We start from the raw sequence: 18,031 nt of genomic DNA, 5'->3' as shown, positions 1-18,031 counted from the left end.
TTTCCCCCAACTTCCCAAGTCGAATCAGGCCCAAGATCATTTGGGTTTAATTGAATTGTAGGCCCATCCCTAAAATCACATGAATGTTTTTGTGGATGAACATCAAAATGCAATATTTATGTAGGCCCTTTTTCCATGCAATCAGTTTTTATATTTTACTATCATTAATTATTAAATTTGGTGAAAACGATATGAATTATATTGTTCTCATTCTTAATTGGGTTATGGAAGAATGGCTTCCTACAATATTACTTGGGCTCTAAGAATTAGAAACTCATTACAATTTGGAATATGTATCCTCTCATTCTTAATTGGGTTATGGAAGAATGGCTTCCTACAATATTACTTGGGCTCTAAGAATTAGAAACTCATTACAATTTGGAATATGTATCCAATTATAGTAAGGATTAATTTTATACGGGATATATATAAATCTATACACTCCCCTTCAAGTTGGAATTTGTAGATCTTGAACATCCAACTTGGCACGTAAGAATTTCTTCGGTAGTCTCCTCCACCTTTTGATCCATCGCTGCCTTAACAGAACTTCTAGACTACGACTATCCAGCAGGTAAAGGTTCCTCCTTTGGATTTTGATCAGAAACGAATACTCTGTATTTGATTCTTGATCAGAGATGAATACTCTGTTTATTTTGAGGATCAAGCTCCGGACAGGAACCCAGTTCATTCTTAAACTTTGTTTGGTTCGCCCGGAGTTTTCATCTTCCTGACTTGAACCCAGTCTTCTTGGACCTTGTTTGGTTCGTCTAGGATATTTAGTCTCCAGACATGAACCCAGTTCGATTTGAACCTTGTTTGGTTCGCCTTGGAGAATTCATCCTTTTTTTTACAGGGTTTAGAACCTAGTCAAGCTAGGCGGCTCATCCTCACGCCGATTATTATTATTATTATTATTATTATTATTATTATTATTATTATTATTATTATTATTATTATTATTATTATTATTATTATTATTATTATTATTATTTTAATTTTTTTTTCTTTTTTTTTTACTATTATTTTTTTTTATTTTTTATTTTTTTTTGATATGAAGGATGTTCATCCATCCCAATCAGGCTCCTCGAATGTAAGTCCTGTGGTATTAGCGATTGGTTTTGTATCTCTGACCTTTGATGCCTTTAGTAGTTGTAGTAACTGTTCAACATCTTCCCTCGAAAGGTTTGCGGCCTGTGAAATGTCCCGTTCATATTGATTATAAACGTTACATATTAATTGATTTCGTCGCGAGATTTTGACCTCTATATGAGACGTTTTTCAAAGACTGCATTCATTTTTAAAACAACCATAACCTTTATTTTATCTATAAAGGTTTAAAAAGCATTACGTAGATTATCAAATAATGATAATCTAAAATATACCGTTTACACACGACCGTTACATAATGGTTTACAATAAGAATATATTACATCAAAAATAAGTTTCTTGAATGCAGTTTTTACATAATAACATACAAGCATGGACTCCAAATCTTGTCCTTATTTTAGTATGCAACAGCGGAAGCTCTTAATAATCACTTGAGAATAAACATGCTTAATGAAATGTCCCGTTCATATTGATTATAAACGTTCCATATTAATTGATTTCGTCGCGAGGTTTTGACCTCTATATGAGACGTTTTTCAAAGACTGCATTCATTTTTAAAACAACCATAACCTTTATTTTATCTATAAAGGTTTAAAAAGCATTACGTAGATTATCAAATAATGATAATCTAAAATATACCGTTTACACACGTCCATTACATAATAGTTTACAATAAGAATATATTAAATCAAAAATAAGTTTCTTGAATGCAGTTTTTACATAATATCATACAAGCATGGACTCCAAATCTTGTCCTTATTTTAGTATGCAACAGCGGAAGCTCTTAATAATCACCTGAGAATAAACATGCTTAAAACGTCAACAAAAATGTTGGTGAGTTATAGGTTTAACCTATATATATCAAATCATAATAATAGACCACAAGATTTCATATTTCAATATACATCCCATACATAGAGATAAAAATCATTCATATGGTGAACACCTGGTAACCGATATTAACAAGATGCATATAAGAATATCCCCTATCATTCCGGAAAATCCTTCGAACATGATAAAAACGAATTCGAAGTACTAAAGCATCCGGTACTTTGGATGGGGTTCGTTAGGCCCAATAGATCTATCTTTAGGATTCACGTCAATTAGTAGATCGGTTTACTAATTCTTAGGCTACCAAGCAAAAGGGGCATATTCGGCTTCGATCATTCACCCATATAATGTAGTTTCATTTACTTGTGTCTATTTCGTAAAACATTTATAAAACTGCATGTATTCTCATCCCAAAATATTAGATTTTAAAAGTGGGACTATAACTCACTTTCACATATTTTTACTTCGTCGGGAAGTAAGACTTGGCCACTGGTCGATTCACGAACCTATAACAAATATGTACATATATATCAAAGTATGTTCAAAATATATTTACAACATTTTTAATACGTTTTACTATTTTAAGTTTATTAAGTCAGATGTCTTTGTTAGTAACCTACAACTAGTTGTCCATAATTAGATGTACAGAAATAAATCGATATATATTATCTTGAATCAATCCACGACCCAGTGTATACACGTCTCAGGCTAGATCACAACTCAAACTATATATATTTTTGGAATCAACCTCAACCCTGTATAGCTAACTCCAACATTACTGCATATAGAGTGTCTATGGTTGTTCCAAATAATATATATAGATGGGTCGATATGATATGTCAAAACATTTGCATACGTGTCTATGGTATCCCAAGATTACATAATATATTAGAATACATGTATAATACAATATAAGTTAGCTAGGATATGATTAATATAGATTTGTTACCAATTTTCACGTAGCTACAACAAGCAAAAATAACCAATCTTGTTTTACCCATAACTTCTTCGTTTTAAATCCGTTTTGAGTGAATCAAATTGCTATGGTTTCATATTGAACTCTATTTTATGAATATAAATAGAAAAAGTATAGGTTTATAGTCGGAAATATAAGTTACAAGTCATTTTTGTAAGAGGTAGTCATTTCAGTCGAAAGAACGATGTCTTGATGACCATTTTGAAAAATATACTTCCACTTTGAGTTTAATCATGATTTTTGGATATAGTTTCATGTTCATAAGAAAAATCATTTTCCCAAAAGAACAACTTTTAAATCAAATTTTATCATAGTTTTTAATTATCAAACCCAAAACAGCCCGCGGTGTTACTACGACGGCGTATGTCCGGTTTTACGGTGTTTTTCGTGTTTCCAGGTTTAAATCGTTAAGTTAGCATATCATATAGATATAGGACATGTGTTTAGTTGATTTTAAAAGTCAAGTTAGAAGGATTAACTTTTGTTTGCGAACAAGTTTAGAATTAACTAAACTATGTGTCTAGTGATTTCAAGTTTAAACCTTCGAATAAGATAGCTTTATATGTATGAATCGAATGATATTATGAACATCATTACTACCTCAAGTTTTGTGGATAAACCTACTGTAAAAGAGACAAATAGATCTAGCTTCAAAGGATCCTTGGATGGCTTGAAAGTTCTTGAAGCAGAATCATGACACGAAAACAAGTTCAAGTAAGATTTCCACTCGAAATAAGATTGTTATAGTTATAAAAATTGAATCAAAGTTTGAATATGAGTATTACTGATAATGCTAAAAACGAACATATATTTCATAGCATTATCCCTCAAGAAAGACAAGCTTTTAGTTGCAATTGTTCTATTTACAAGTGATATTCGTTTAAATAATAAAAGGTGAAGATAAAAGACAGATTCGACGAATTGTAGACGCAAACGACCAAAAAGCTCAAAAGTACAAAGTACAATCAAAGTGGTTCCAATTATTGATAAGAAACGTCTCAAAATTACAAGAGTACAAGACGCAAAACACAAAGTACAAGATATTAAATTGTACGCAAGGACGTTCGAAAAACCGGAACCGGGACCAAAGTCAACTCTCAACGCTCGACGCAACGGACTAAAAATTATGAGTCAACTATGCACAAGAATATAATATAATATTTAAATAATTATATAAATTATTTATATATTATATTATATATTATAAACGTCGACAAACAAGAAAACAAAGAATTTTGAGCTGATACCTACCACCATGCGATCGCATGGCCTGTAGGCATATTTGCCATGCGATCGCATGACCCTGAAATCCTGGCCACACTCCTATAAATTCGCGGTTTTTGCTCAACATATATCCATCCATCTCTCTATCTACAAACGTAAATATATATATATATATATATATATATATATATATATATATATATATATATATATATATATTTATATTATAATTTTAATTTTAAATTCTAATAATAAGGGTATGTTAGCGAATGTTGTAAGGGTGTAAGTCGAAATTCTGTCCGTGTAATGCTACGCTATTTTTAATCACTGTAAGTTATGGTTAATGTTATTTTTAATGTCTCGTAGCTAAATTATTATTATGCTTATATAAGACGAAATAATCATGATGTTGGGCTAAATTATTAAGATTGGGTAATTGGGCTTTGTACCATAATTGGGGTTTGGACAAAAGAACGACACTTGTGGAAATTAGACTATGGGCTATTAATGGGCTTTATATTTGTTTAACTAAATGATAGTTTATTAATTTAATATAAAGATTTACAATTGGACGTACCTATAAATAACCATATACACTCGATCAGACACGATGGGCGGGATATTTATATGTACGAATAATCGTTCATTTAACCGGACACGGGAATGGATTAATAGTTAATAGATTTATTAAAACAGGAGTGAAATTATGTACAAGGACACTTGACGTAATTGTTAACAAAGTATTAAAACCTAGGGTTACACGTAGTCGATATCCTGGTGTAATTATTAAACAAAGTATTAAGACCTTGTTACAGTTTAAGTCCCCAATTAGTTGGAATATTTGACTTCGGATATAAGGATAATTTGACGAGGACACTCGCACTTTATATTTATGACTGATGGACTGTTATGGATAAAAACCAGACGGACATATTAAATAATCCAGGACAAAGGACAATTAACCCATGAGAATAAACTAAAAATCAACACGTCGAACATCATGATTACGGAAGTTTAAATAAGCATAATTCTTTTATTTCATATTTAATTGCACTTTTAATTATCGCACTTTTATTTATTGTCATTGTATTTAATTGCACTTTTAATTATCGTACTCTTTAATTATCGTACTCTTTAATTATCACAATTTTATTTTATCGCACTTTTATCGCAATTTCATTATCGTTATTTATTTTACGCTTAAAATTAAGTTATATTTATATATTTTACATTAGGTTTTAACTGCGACTAAAGTTTTAAAATCGACAAACAGGTCATTAAACGGTAAAAACCCCCTTTTTATAATAATAATAATATTACTTATATATATATATTTGTATTTTTATAAGATTAAAACTAATATAGCGTTAAGCTTGTTTAATCTTCCTTGTGGAACGAACCGGACTTACTAAAAACTACACTACTGTACGATTAGGTACACTGCCTATAAGTGTTGTAGCAAGGTTTAGGTATATCCATTCTATAAATAAATAAATATCTTGTGTAAAATTGTATCATTTTTAATAGTATTTTCGTTGTAAAAATTATGACTATTTAATATACACCTCTACGCACATCAAGTATTTTTGGCGCAGCTGCCGGGGAAACTAAAACGCCGAAAGCGCAACGCTAAATATATATAAAAAAAGGATTTTTATTAATTTTTAAATTTACTTTTATAAAAATAGGTTTTGTAAAAATACGTTTTAGTTTCCAAAAATATAGAAAAAAACAAAATATTTATATATTTTTAAGAGTTTGTTAAATATTTAAGTTTTATAAAGTTTCTTTATTTTTATTTTGTAAAAATATAAGTTTTATTTAATTTATATATTTATATTATATAAATATATAAATCATAAAATAGAAAAAAATAAAAAAATAAAATAAAGAGCTCGAGGCCCGGTACTGTAGCAGCCCAAAGCCTAGCCCGAAAACCTAGCTCATGCGATCGCATGAGCCCGAAGGCAAATTCCCATGCGATCGTATGAGGGTTTCTGACACGCGACAGTGGACTCCAACAGCAATCATTACGGATTATTATTATTAATTATTATTAATATAAACCCTAATTAGGTTATATTTATTTAATTATTTAGTTTAGTTTTTAGTTTTAATTTGTTTTAGTTAGTTTAATTAGTTTAATTAAATTATAAAATTAATAGTTTTATAAAATAGATAATATAAAAATAATATTTTTTTTTTAAAAAAAAAATTTACTTTTTACAACTTTAAGTTTATTTTTTATATTTTGTATCTTTTTATTCGTTTTAGCGTAATATTTGTATTTTTCGCTCGTATTTAGTTCTAAGATATAGTTTTTGCCATAGTTATTTTTATTTAGGCTTTGCCGTAAAATCCCTTAAGTGCTTTTTCTTTAGACTAAGATTTAGGTGCTTTAGAAATTTGCGATGCCGTTTTATATATTTTAGTACCTTTTTAAGTTATTGCCATTTGGGATATAGTTTTTCTTTTAAGCTTTAATATTTTTAGACGCAACTTTTAATTCTTAGTTTTTAATTCCTTTTTAAGTTTCGACGCGCTACTTTCTTATTCCTTTTATTTCTTCGACGTTTTTTGACGCGCTCTTTTTCTTTCTTATTTCTCGACGCTCTAGTTTTTAGGACTTAGATTTTTTCTATTTCTTATCTAAAATTTCTTTAAATTTAAACGAAAAATTATTTTAAGTGGTTAAATTGATAGACATCAAAATTTTCTGGTTCGTAGTAATAGTTGGATTTGTACGTGGACCGGGTTATTGGAGCCAAACAGTATTCAATTATATTGAGACCAAACGAATCCTGCCCCTCTGCTGCATCTTTTGGCTATTCGAAACGTGGGCAAAATCAGAAAAGTCTATTAATTGGATAACTTATATAATTTTTCTTTCTTTTTAAAAAACTAATAGGATATTTAGTGAATGCACCGAGCAAAACGTTCACCACCTTTTGTACGTTCACCACCTGTAACTCGATCAAGACATCTTGCAAATATTATCGCCGTTGATTTTTCTTTAGAATCGTCATCTAGTCAACCAAGTACTCCAATTCAAATTTCCGATAATCCATTTTTTGAACCCGGCCTCACAATTGAGAATTCGGAGAATATTCAGGGACGATTTCGAGATCCTGAACCACTAATCTTTCCTCCGGAACCACCAATCATTCAAACAGAGATTGTTGAGGAATCAACCATTAAATCAGAATCCTCTAGTGATTCAGATTCAACAAATTCAATCATGGAAAATCTGGAACCTCTAAGTATGGAAGACCGAATAAGAGCTAAACGCACTGGCCAAGGTCACGCAATTACTCAACCAGACATTAATGCACCAGATTATGAAATCAAAGGACAAATTCTACATATGGTGACTAATCAATGCCAATTTAGTGGTGCACCGAAGGAAGATCCAAATGAACATCTTCGTACCTTTAATAGGATCTGTACTCTATTCAAAATAAGAGAAGTGAAGGATGAGCAGATCTATCTCATGTTATTTCCCTGGACTTTAAAGGGAGAAGCCAAAGATTGGTTAGAATCGTTACCTGAAGGGGCGATTGATACATGTGATGTTTTAGCTGAAAATTTTCTTAAACAATTCTTTCCGGCATCTAAAGCCATGAGACTTCAAGGAGAAATTGTTACGTTCACACAGAAGCCAAATGAAACTCTATATGAGGCATGGACAAGATTTGGAAAGTTATTAAGAGGATGTCCGCAACATGGTTTAGATACTTGTCAAATAGTACAAATATTCTACCAAGGATGCGACATCACTACAAGGAAAGACATCGATATAGCAGCTGGTGGTTCCATTATGAAGAAAACCGCAACTGATGCTTACAAAATTATTGATAACACTGCTTCCCACTCACATGAGTGGCACCAAGAAAAAGATATCGTTAGATCATCTAAAGCAGCTAGAGCCGATTCTAGCCATGACTTAGATTCCATTTCTGCAAAGATAGATGCTGTCGAGAGACGAATGGAAAAGATGACTAAAGATATCCACTCAATACGAATTAGTTGTGAGCAGTGTGGAGGACCACATTTGACAAAAGATTGTCTCAGTATTGAACTAACAATGGAACAAAGAGAGAATGTTTCATACATAAACCAAAGGCCTGGAAATAATTATCAGAATAATTATCAACCGCCAAGACCAAACTACAATCAAAACCAGAATTATAACCGAAATGTTCCATACAACAATCAACAAGGTCCTAGTAATCAACAAGTATCCAATAATACTTACAATCAGCAAAGGCCTATTTTTCAAAACAAACCACCACAAACCGATGATAAAAAGCCAAATTTAGAAGACATGATGTCAAAGCTAGTTGATTCTCAAACATAATTTTTCACATCTCAGAAACAAACCAATGAACAAAATGCTCAAGCATTTAGAAATCAACAAGCTTCTATTCAAAATTTGGAACAAGAAGTGAGCAACCTAGCAAGGTTGATAGGTGAAAGAAAACCGGAAAGTCCACCTAGTGATACAAATGCTAACCCCCGGAATGAAACAGCTAAAGCCATTACAACAAGAAGTGGTATTACACTTAAACCACCTGAAATACCTGTAATTTCCGATGAAGCTATTCCTACTCCACAAGAACCACAACCAGAACAAGATAAGGAAACAGAACCGGTAGTTGAAAAGGTTAATGAAGATAACACAGTTAAGGCTAAAACTTATGTTAAACCATACCAACCACCACTTCCTTACCCGAGTAAAATGAGAAAAGAGAGACTTGAAGCCGAGCAATCCAAATTCTTGGATATGTTTAAACAGATAAATGTCAATCTTCTTTTCATTGATGTGATTTCAGGAATGCCTAGATATGCTAAATTTCTGAAAGATCTAATCACAAATAAAAAGAAAATGGAAGAACTCTCGGCTGTTACTATGAATGCTAATTGTTCTGCAGTACTGTTGAATAAGGTACCAGAAAAACTATATGATCCAGGAAGTTTCATAATTCCATGTTTTCTGGGTAGTCTTAGTTCAATAGAAGCATTGGCAGATTTAGGTGCTAGTATAAATTTAATGCCGTATTCACTATACACTAAACTAGACCTTGGAGAATTGAAACCAACACGAATAAGCATACAACTAGCCGATCGATAAGTAAAATATCCTAGAGGGATAATGGAGAACATGCTAGTTAAAGTTGGTACTTTAGTATTTCCAGTAGATTTTGTTATTCTGGACATGGAAGAAGATTCTCGAGTACCTCTCATATTAGGAAGACCATTCTTAAACACGGCCAAAGCAATAATAGACGTGTTTGGTAAGAAACTGACCCTAAGTATAGAGGACGAGAGTGTTACCTTTTCAGTTGATAAAGCAATGCAACAACCGCAATCTGCAGATGATACATGTTATTATATTCAAACTATAGAATCACATGCAGAATTGTTAGAAGAATTTCCAGAATTACAAGGAACAGGAGAATGTTCTTTAGGAGAAGGAACTGAACCAATTGATGAAACTGAAATGTTAGCTACACTTATGGCTAATGGATATGAACCAACAACAGAAGAAATTCAAATGCTAAAAGAGGAAGACAGATATCGATATAAATCATCGATAGAAGAACCACCGACATTAGAGTTAAAGCCACTTCCAAACCATTTGGAATATGCTTATTTACATGGTGAGTCTGAATTACCTGTAATAATATCGTCTTCTCTTACTGAAAATGAAAAATCTCAACTCATTTCTGTGCTAAAAGCTCATAAACCAGCTATTGCATGGAAAATTCATGATATTAAAGGAATAAGTCCTTCGTATTGCACACATAAAATCCTTATGGAAGAAGGTCATAAAACGTATTTGAAACACCAAAGAAGACTAAATCCTAATATGCAAGATGTTGTTAAGAAAGAAATTATTAAACTGCTGGATGCAGATTTAATTTATCCAATTTCTAATAGTCCATGGGTAAGCCCAGTTCAATACGTACCTAAGAAGGGTGGCATGACTGTCATCACAAATGAGAAAAATGAGCTTGTTCCTACTAGGACTGTAACAGGATGACATGTTTGTATTGATTATAGAAAATTAAATGACGCCACCAGAAAAGATCACTTTCCTTTTGAAATGTCCCGTTCTTATTGATTAAAAACGTTCCATATTAATTGATTTCGTTGCGAGGTTTTGACCTCTATATGAGACGTTTTTCAAAGACCGCATTCATTTTAAAACAAACCATAACCTTTATTTCATCAATAAAGGTTTAAAAAGCTTTACATAGATTATCAAATAATGATAATCTAAAATATCCTGTTTACACACGACCATTACATAATGGTTTACAATACAAATATGTTACAACAAAATAAGTTTCTTGAATGCAGTTTTTACACAATATCATACAAGCATGGACTCCAAATCTCGTCCTTATTTAAGTATGCGACAGCGGAAGCTCTTAATAATCACCTGAGAATAAACATGCTTAAAACGTCAACAAAAATGTTGGTGAGTTATAGGTTTAACCTATATATATCAAATCATAATAATAGACCACAAGATTTCATATTTCAATACACATCCCATACATAGAGATAAAAATCATTCATATGATGAACACCTGGTAACCGACATTAACAAGATGCATATATAAGAATATCCCCATCATTCCGGGACACCCTTCGGATATGATATAAATTTCGACGTACTAAAGCATCCGGTACTTTGGATGGGGTTTGTTAGGCCCAATAGATCTATCTTTAGGATTCGCGTCAATTAGGGTGTCTGTTCCCTAATTCTTAGATTACCAGACTTAATAAAAAGGGGCATATTCGATTTCGATAATTCAACCATAGAATGTAGTTTCACGTACTTGTGTCTATTTTGTAAATCATTTATAAAACCTGCATGTATTCTCATCCCAAAAATATTAGATTTTAAAAGTGGGACTATAACTCACTTTCACAGAGTTTTACTTCGTCGGGAAGTAATACTTGGCCACTGGTTGATTCACGAACCTATAACAATATATACATATATATCAAAGTGTGTTCAAAATATATTTACAACACTTTTAATATATTTTGATGTTTAAAGTTTATTAAGTCAGCTGTCCTCGTTAGTAACCTACAACTAGTTGTCCACAGTTAGATGTACAGAAATAAATCGATAAATATTATCTTGAATCAATCCACGACCCAGTGTATACGTATCTCAGTATTGATCACAACTCAAACTATATATATTTTGGAATCAACCTCAACCCTGTATAGCTAACTCCAACATTCACATATAGAGTGTCTATGGTTGTTCCGAAATATATATAGATGTGTCGACATGATAGGTCGAAACATTGTATACGTGTCTATGGTATCTCAAGATTACATAATATACAATACAAGTTGATTAAGTTATGGTTGGAATAGATTTGTTACCAATTTTCACGTAGCTAAAATAAGAAAAATTATCCAATCTTGTTTTACCCATAACTTCTTCATTTTAAATCCGTTTTGAGTGAATCAAATTGCTATGGTTTCATATTGAACTCTATTTTATGAATCTAAACAGAAAAGTATAGGTTTATAGTCGGAAAAATAAGTTACAAGTCGTTTTTGTAAAGGTAGTCATTTCAGTCGAAAGAACGACGTCTAGATGACCATTTTAGAAAACATACTTCCACTTTGAGTTTAACCATAATTTTTATATATAGTTTCATGTTCATAATAAAAATCATTTTCTCAGAATAACAACTTTTAAATCAAAGTTTATCATAGTTTTTAATTAACTAACCCAAAACAGCCCGCGGTGTTAATACGACGGCGTAAATCCGGTTTTACGGTGTTTTTCGTGTTTCCAGGTTTTAAATCATTAAGTTAGCATATCATATAGATATAGAACATGTGTTTAGTTTATTTTAAAAGTCAAGTTAGAAGGATTAACTTTTGTTTGCGAACAAGTTTAGAATTAACTAAACTATGTTCTAGTGATTACAAGTTTAAACCTTCGAATAAGATAGCTTTATATGTATGAATCGAATGATGTTATGAACATCATTACTACCTTAAGTTCCTTGGATGAACCTACTGGAAAAGAGAAAAATGGATCTAGCTTCAATGGATCCTTGGATGGCTCGAAGTTCTTGAAGCAAAATCATGACACGAAAACAAGTTCAAGTAAGATCATCACTTGAAATAAGATTGTTATAGTTATAGAAATTGAACCAAAGTTTGAATATGATTATTACCTTGTATTAGAATGATAACCTACTGTAAGAAACAAAGATTTCTTGAGGTTGGATGATCACCTTACAAGATTGGAAGTGAGCTAGCAAACTTGAAAGTATTCTTGATTTTATGAAACTAGAACTTTTGGAATTTATGAAGAACACTTAGAACTTGAAGATAGAACTTGAGAGAGATCAATTAAATGAAGAAAATTGAAGAATGAAAGTGTTTGTAGGTGTTTTTGGTTGTTGGTGTATGGATTAGATATAAAGGATATGTAATTTTGTTTTCATGTAAATAAGTCATGAATGATTACTCATATTTTTGTAATTTTATGAGATATTTCATGCTAGTTGCCAAATGATGGTTCCCACATGTGTTAGGTGACTCACATGGGCTACTAAGAGCTGATCATTGGAGTGTATATACCAATAGTACATACATCTAAAAGCTGTGTATTGTACGAGTACGAATACGGGTGCATACGAGTAGAATTGTTGATGAAACTGAACGAGGATGTAATTGTAAGCATTTTTGTTAAGTAGAAGTATTTTGATAAGTGTCTTGAAGTCTTTCAAAAGTGTATGAATACATATTAAAACACTACATGTATATACATTTTAACTGAGTCGTTAAGTCATCGTTAGTCGTTACATGTAAATGTTGTTTTGAAACCTTTAGGTTAACGATCTTGTTAAATGTTGTTAACCCAATGTTTATAATATCAAAAGAGATTTTAAATTATTATATTATCATGATATTATGATGTACGAATATCTCTTAATATGATATATATACATTAAATGTCGTTACAACGATAATCGTTACATATATGTCTCGTTTCAAAATCATTAAGTTAGTAGTCTTGTTTTTACATATGTAGTTCATTGTTAATATACTTAATGATATGTTTACATATCATAATATCATGTTAACTATATATATAACCATATATATGTCATCATATAGTTTTTACAAGTTTTAACGTTCGTGAATCACCGGTCAACTTGGGTGGTCAATTGTCTATATGAAACCTATTTCAATTAATCAAGTCTTAACAAGTTTGATTGCTTAACATGTTGGAAACATTTAATCATGTAAATATCAATCTCAATTAATATATATAAACATGGAAAAGTTCGGGTCACTACAGTACCTACCCGTTAAATAAATTTCGTCCCGAAATTTTAAGCTGTTGAAGGTGTTGACGAATCTTCTGGAAATAGATGCGGGTATTTCTTCTTCATCTGATCTTCACGCTCCCAGGTGAACTTGGGTCCTCTACGAGCATTCCATCGAACCTTAACAATCGGTATCTTGTTTTGTTTAAGTCTCTTAACCTCACGATCCATTATTTCGACGGGTTCTTCAATGAATTGAAGTTTTTCATTGATTTGGATTTCGTCCAACGGAATAGTGAGATCTTCTTTAGCAAAACATTTCTTCAAATTTGATACGTGGAAAGTGTTATGTACAGCCGCGAGTTGTTGAGGTAGCTCCAGTTGGTAAGCTACTGGTCCGACACGATCTATAATCTTGAATGGTCCAATGTACCTTGGATTTAGTTTCCCCCATTTACCAAATCGAACAACGCCTTTCCAAGGGGAAACCTTAAGCTTGACCATTTCTCTAATTTCAAACTCTATATCTTTTCTTTTACTGTTCGCGTAGCTCTTTTGTCGACACTGGGCGATTTTCAATCTTTGTTGAATTTGGATGATTTTCTCGGTAGTTTCTTGTATTATCTCCGGACCCGTAATCTGTCTATCCCCCACTTCACTCCAACAAATCAGAGACCTGCACTTTCTACCATAAAGTGCTTCAAACGGCGCCATCTCAATGCTTGAATGGTAGCTGTTGTTGTAGGAAAATTCTGCTAACGGTAGATGTCGATCCCAACTGTTTCCGAAATCAATAACACATGCTTGTAGCATGTCTTCAAGCGTTTGTATTGTCCTTTCGCTCTGCCCATCAGTTTGTGGATGATAGGCAGTACTCATGTCTAGACGAGTTCCTAACGCTTGCTGTAATGTCTGCCAGAATCTTGAAATAAATCTGCCATCCCTATCAGAGATAATAGAGATTGGTATTCCATGTCTGGAGACGACTTCCTTCAAATACAGTCGTGCTAACTTCTCCATCTTGTCATCTTCTCTTATTAGCAGGAAGTGTGCTGATTTGGTGAGACGATCAACTATTACCCAAATAGTATCAAAACCACTTGCAGTCCTTGGCAATTTAGTGATGAAATCCATGGTAATGTTTTCCCATTTCCATTCCGGGATTTCGGGTCACTACAGTACCTACCCGTTAAATAAATTTCGTCCCGAAATTTTAAGCTGTTGAAGGTGTTGACGAATCTTCTGGAAATAGATGCGGGTATTTCTTCTTCATCTGATCTTCATGCTCCCAGGTGAACTCGGGTCCTCTACGAGCATTCCATCGAACCTTAACAATTGGTATCTTGTTTTGCTTAAGTCTTTTAACCTCATGATCCATTATTTCGACGGGTTCTTCGATGAATTGAAGTTTTTCGTTGATTTGGATTTCATCTAACGGAATAGTGAGATCTTCTTTAGCAAAACATTTCTTCAAATTCGAGACGTGGAAAGTGTTATGTACAGCCGCGAGTTGTTGAGGTAACTCAAGTCGGTAAGCTACTGGTCCGACACGATCAATAATCTTGAATGGTCCAATATACCTTGGATTTAATTTCCCTCGTTTACCAAATCGAACAACGCCTTTCCAAGGTGCAACTTTAAGCATGACCATCTCTCCAATTTCAAATTCTATATCTTTTCTTTTAATGTCAGCGTAGCTCTTTTATCGACTTTAGGCGGTTTTCAACCGTTGTTGAATTTGGATGATCTTCTCGGTAGTTTCTTGTATAATCTCCGGACCCGTAATCTGTCTATCCCCCACTTCACTCCAACAAATCGGAGACCTGCACTTTCTACCATAAAGTGCTTTAAACGGCGCCATCTCAATGCTTGAATGGTAGCTGTTGTTGTAGGAAAATTCTGCTAATGGTAGATGTCGATCCCAACTGTTTCCGAAATCAATAACACATGCTCGTAGCATGTCTTCAAGCGTTTGTATCGTCCTTTCGCTCTGCCCATCAGTTTGTGGATGATAGGCAGTACTCATGTCTAGACGAGTTCCTAATGCTTGCTGTAATGTCTGCCAGAATCTTGAAATATATCTGCCATCCCTATCAGAGATAATAGAGATTGGTATTCCATGTCTGGAGATGACTTCCTTCAAATACAGTCGTGCTAACTTCTCCATCTTGTCATCTTCTCTTATTGGCAAGAAGTGTGCTGATTTGGTGAGACGATCAACTATTACCCAAATTGTATCAAAACCACTTGCAGTCCTTGGCAATTTAGTGATGAAATCCATGGTAATGTTTTCCCATTTCCATTCCGGGATTTCGGGTTGTTGAAGTAGACCTGATGGTTTCTGATGCTCAGCTTTGACCTTAGAACACGTCAAACATTCTCCTACGTATTTAGCAACATCGGCTTTCATACCCGGCCACCAAAAATGTTTCTTGAGATCCTTGTACATCTTCCCCGTTCCAGGATGTATTGAGTATCTGGTTTTATGAGCTTCTCTAAGTACCATTTCTCTCATATCTCCAAATTTTGGTACCCAAATCCTTTCAGTCCTATACCGGGTTCCGTCTTCTCGAATATTAAGATGTTTCTCCGATCCTTTGGGTATTTCATCCTTTAAATTTCCCTCTTTTAAAACTCCTTGTTGCGCCTCCTTTATTTGAGTAGTAAGGTTATTATGAATCATTATATTCATAGATTTTACTCGAATGGGTTCTCTGTCCTTCCTGCTCAAGGCATCGGCTACCACATTTGCCTTCCCCGGGTGGTAACGAATCTCAAAGTCGTAATCATTCAATAATTCAATCCACCTACGCTGCCTCATATTCAGTTGTTTCTGATTAAATATGTGTTGAAGACTTTTGTGGTCGGTATATAAAATACTTTTGACCCCATATAAGTAGTGCCTCCAAGTCTTTAATGCAAAAACAACCGCGCCTAATTCCAAATCATGCGTCGTATAATTTTGTTCGTGAATCTTCAATTGTCTAGACGCATAAGCAATCACCTTCGTTCGTTGCATTAATACACAACCGAGACCTTGCTTTGATGCGTCACAATAAATCACAAAATCATCATTCCCTTCAGGCAATGACAATATAGGTGCCGTAGTTAGCTTTTTCTTCAATAACTGAAACGCTTTCTCTTGTTCATCATTCCATTCAAATTTCTTCCCTTTATGCGTTAATGCAGTCAAGGGTTTTGCTATTCTGGAAAAGTCTTGGATGAACCTTCTGTAGTAACCAGCTAGTCCTAAAAACTGGCGTATGTGTTTCGGAGTTTTCGGGGTTTCCCACTTTTCAACAGTTTCTATCTTTGCCAGATCCACCTTAATACCTTCTTTGTTCACTATGTGACCGAGGAATTGAACTTCTTCCAACCAAAATGCACACTTTGAAAACTTAGCATACAGTTTTTCTTTCCTCAATACTTCTAGCACTTTTCTCAAATGTTCTTCGTGCTCTTGATCATTCTTTGAGTAAATAAGTATGTCATCAATGAAAACAATGACAAACTTGTCAAGATATGGCCCACACACTCGATTCATAAGGTCCATGAACACAGCTGGTGCATTAGTTAAACCAAACGGCATGACCATAAACTCGTAATGACCGTAACGTGTTCTGAAAGCAGTCTTTGGAATATCATCTTCTTTCACCCGCATTTGATGATACCCGGAACGTAAGTCAATCTTTGAATAAACAGACGAGCCTTGTAGTTGATCAAATAAGTCATCGATTCTCGGTAGTGGATAACGGTTCTTGATGGTAAGTTTGTTCAACTCTCGGTAGTCGATACACAACCTGAATGTACCATCTTTCTTCTTGACAAACAAAACAGGAGCTCCCCACGGTGATGTGCTTGGTCGAATGAAACCACGCTCTAAAAGTTCTTGTAATTGGCTTTGCAGTTCTTTCATCTCGCTGGTTGCGAGTCTGTAAGGAGCACGAGCTATTGGTGCAGCTCCTGGTACAAGATCTATTTGAAATTCAACGGATCGATGTGGGGGTAATCCCGGTAATTCTTTCGGAAATACATCGGGAAATTCTTTTGCAATGGGAACATCATTGATGCTCTTTTCTTCAGTTTGTACTTTCTCGACGTGTGCTAGAACAGCATAGCAACCTTTTCTTATTAGTTTTTGTGCCTTCAAATTACTAATAAGATGTAGCTTCGTGTTGCCCTTTTCTCCGTACACCATTAAGGGTTTTCCTTTTTCTCGTATAATGCGAATTGCATTTTTGTAACAAACGATCTCTACTTTCACTTCTTTCAACCAGTCCATACCGATTATCACATCAAAACTCCCTAACTCTACTGGTATCAAATCAATCTTAAATGTTTCGCTAACCAGTTTAATTTCTCGATTCCGACATATATTATCTGCTGAAATTAATTTACCATTTGCTAATTCGAGTAAAAATTTACTATCCAAAGGCGTCAATGGACAACTTAATTTAGCACAAAAATCTCTACTCATATAGCTTCTATCCGCACCCGAATCAAATAAAACGTAAGCAGATTTATTGTCAATAAGAAACGTACCCGTAACAAGCTCCGGGTCTTCCTGTGCCTC

This window comes from Rutidosis leptorrhynchoides, chromosome 5, assembly GCF_046630445.1.
Source record: "Rutidosis leptorrhynchoides isolate AG116_Rl617_1_P2 chromosome 5, CSIRO_AGI_Rlap_v1, whole genome shotgun sequence".
Classification (NCBI taxonomy): domain Eukaryota; kingdom Viridiplantae; phylum Streptophyta; class Magnoliopsida; order Asterales; family Asteraceae; genus Rutidosis; species Rutidosis leptorrhynchoides.
Note: the sequence above shows the minus strand (reverse complement) of the source record.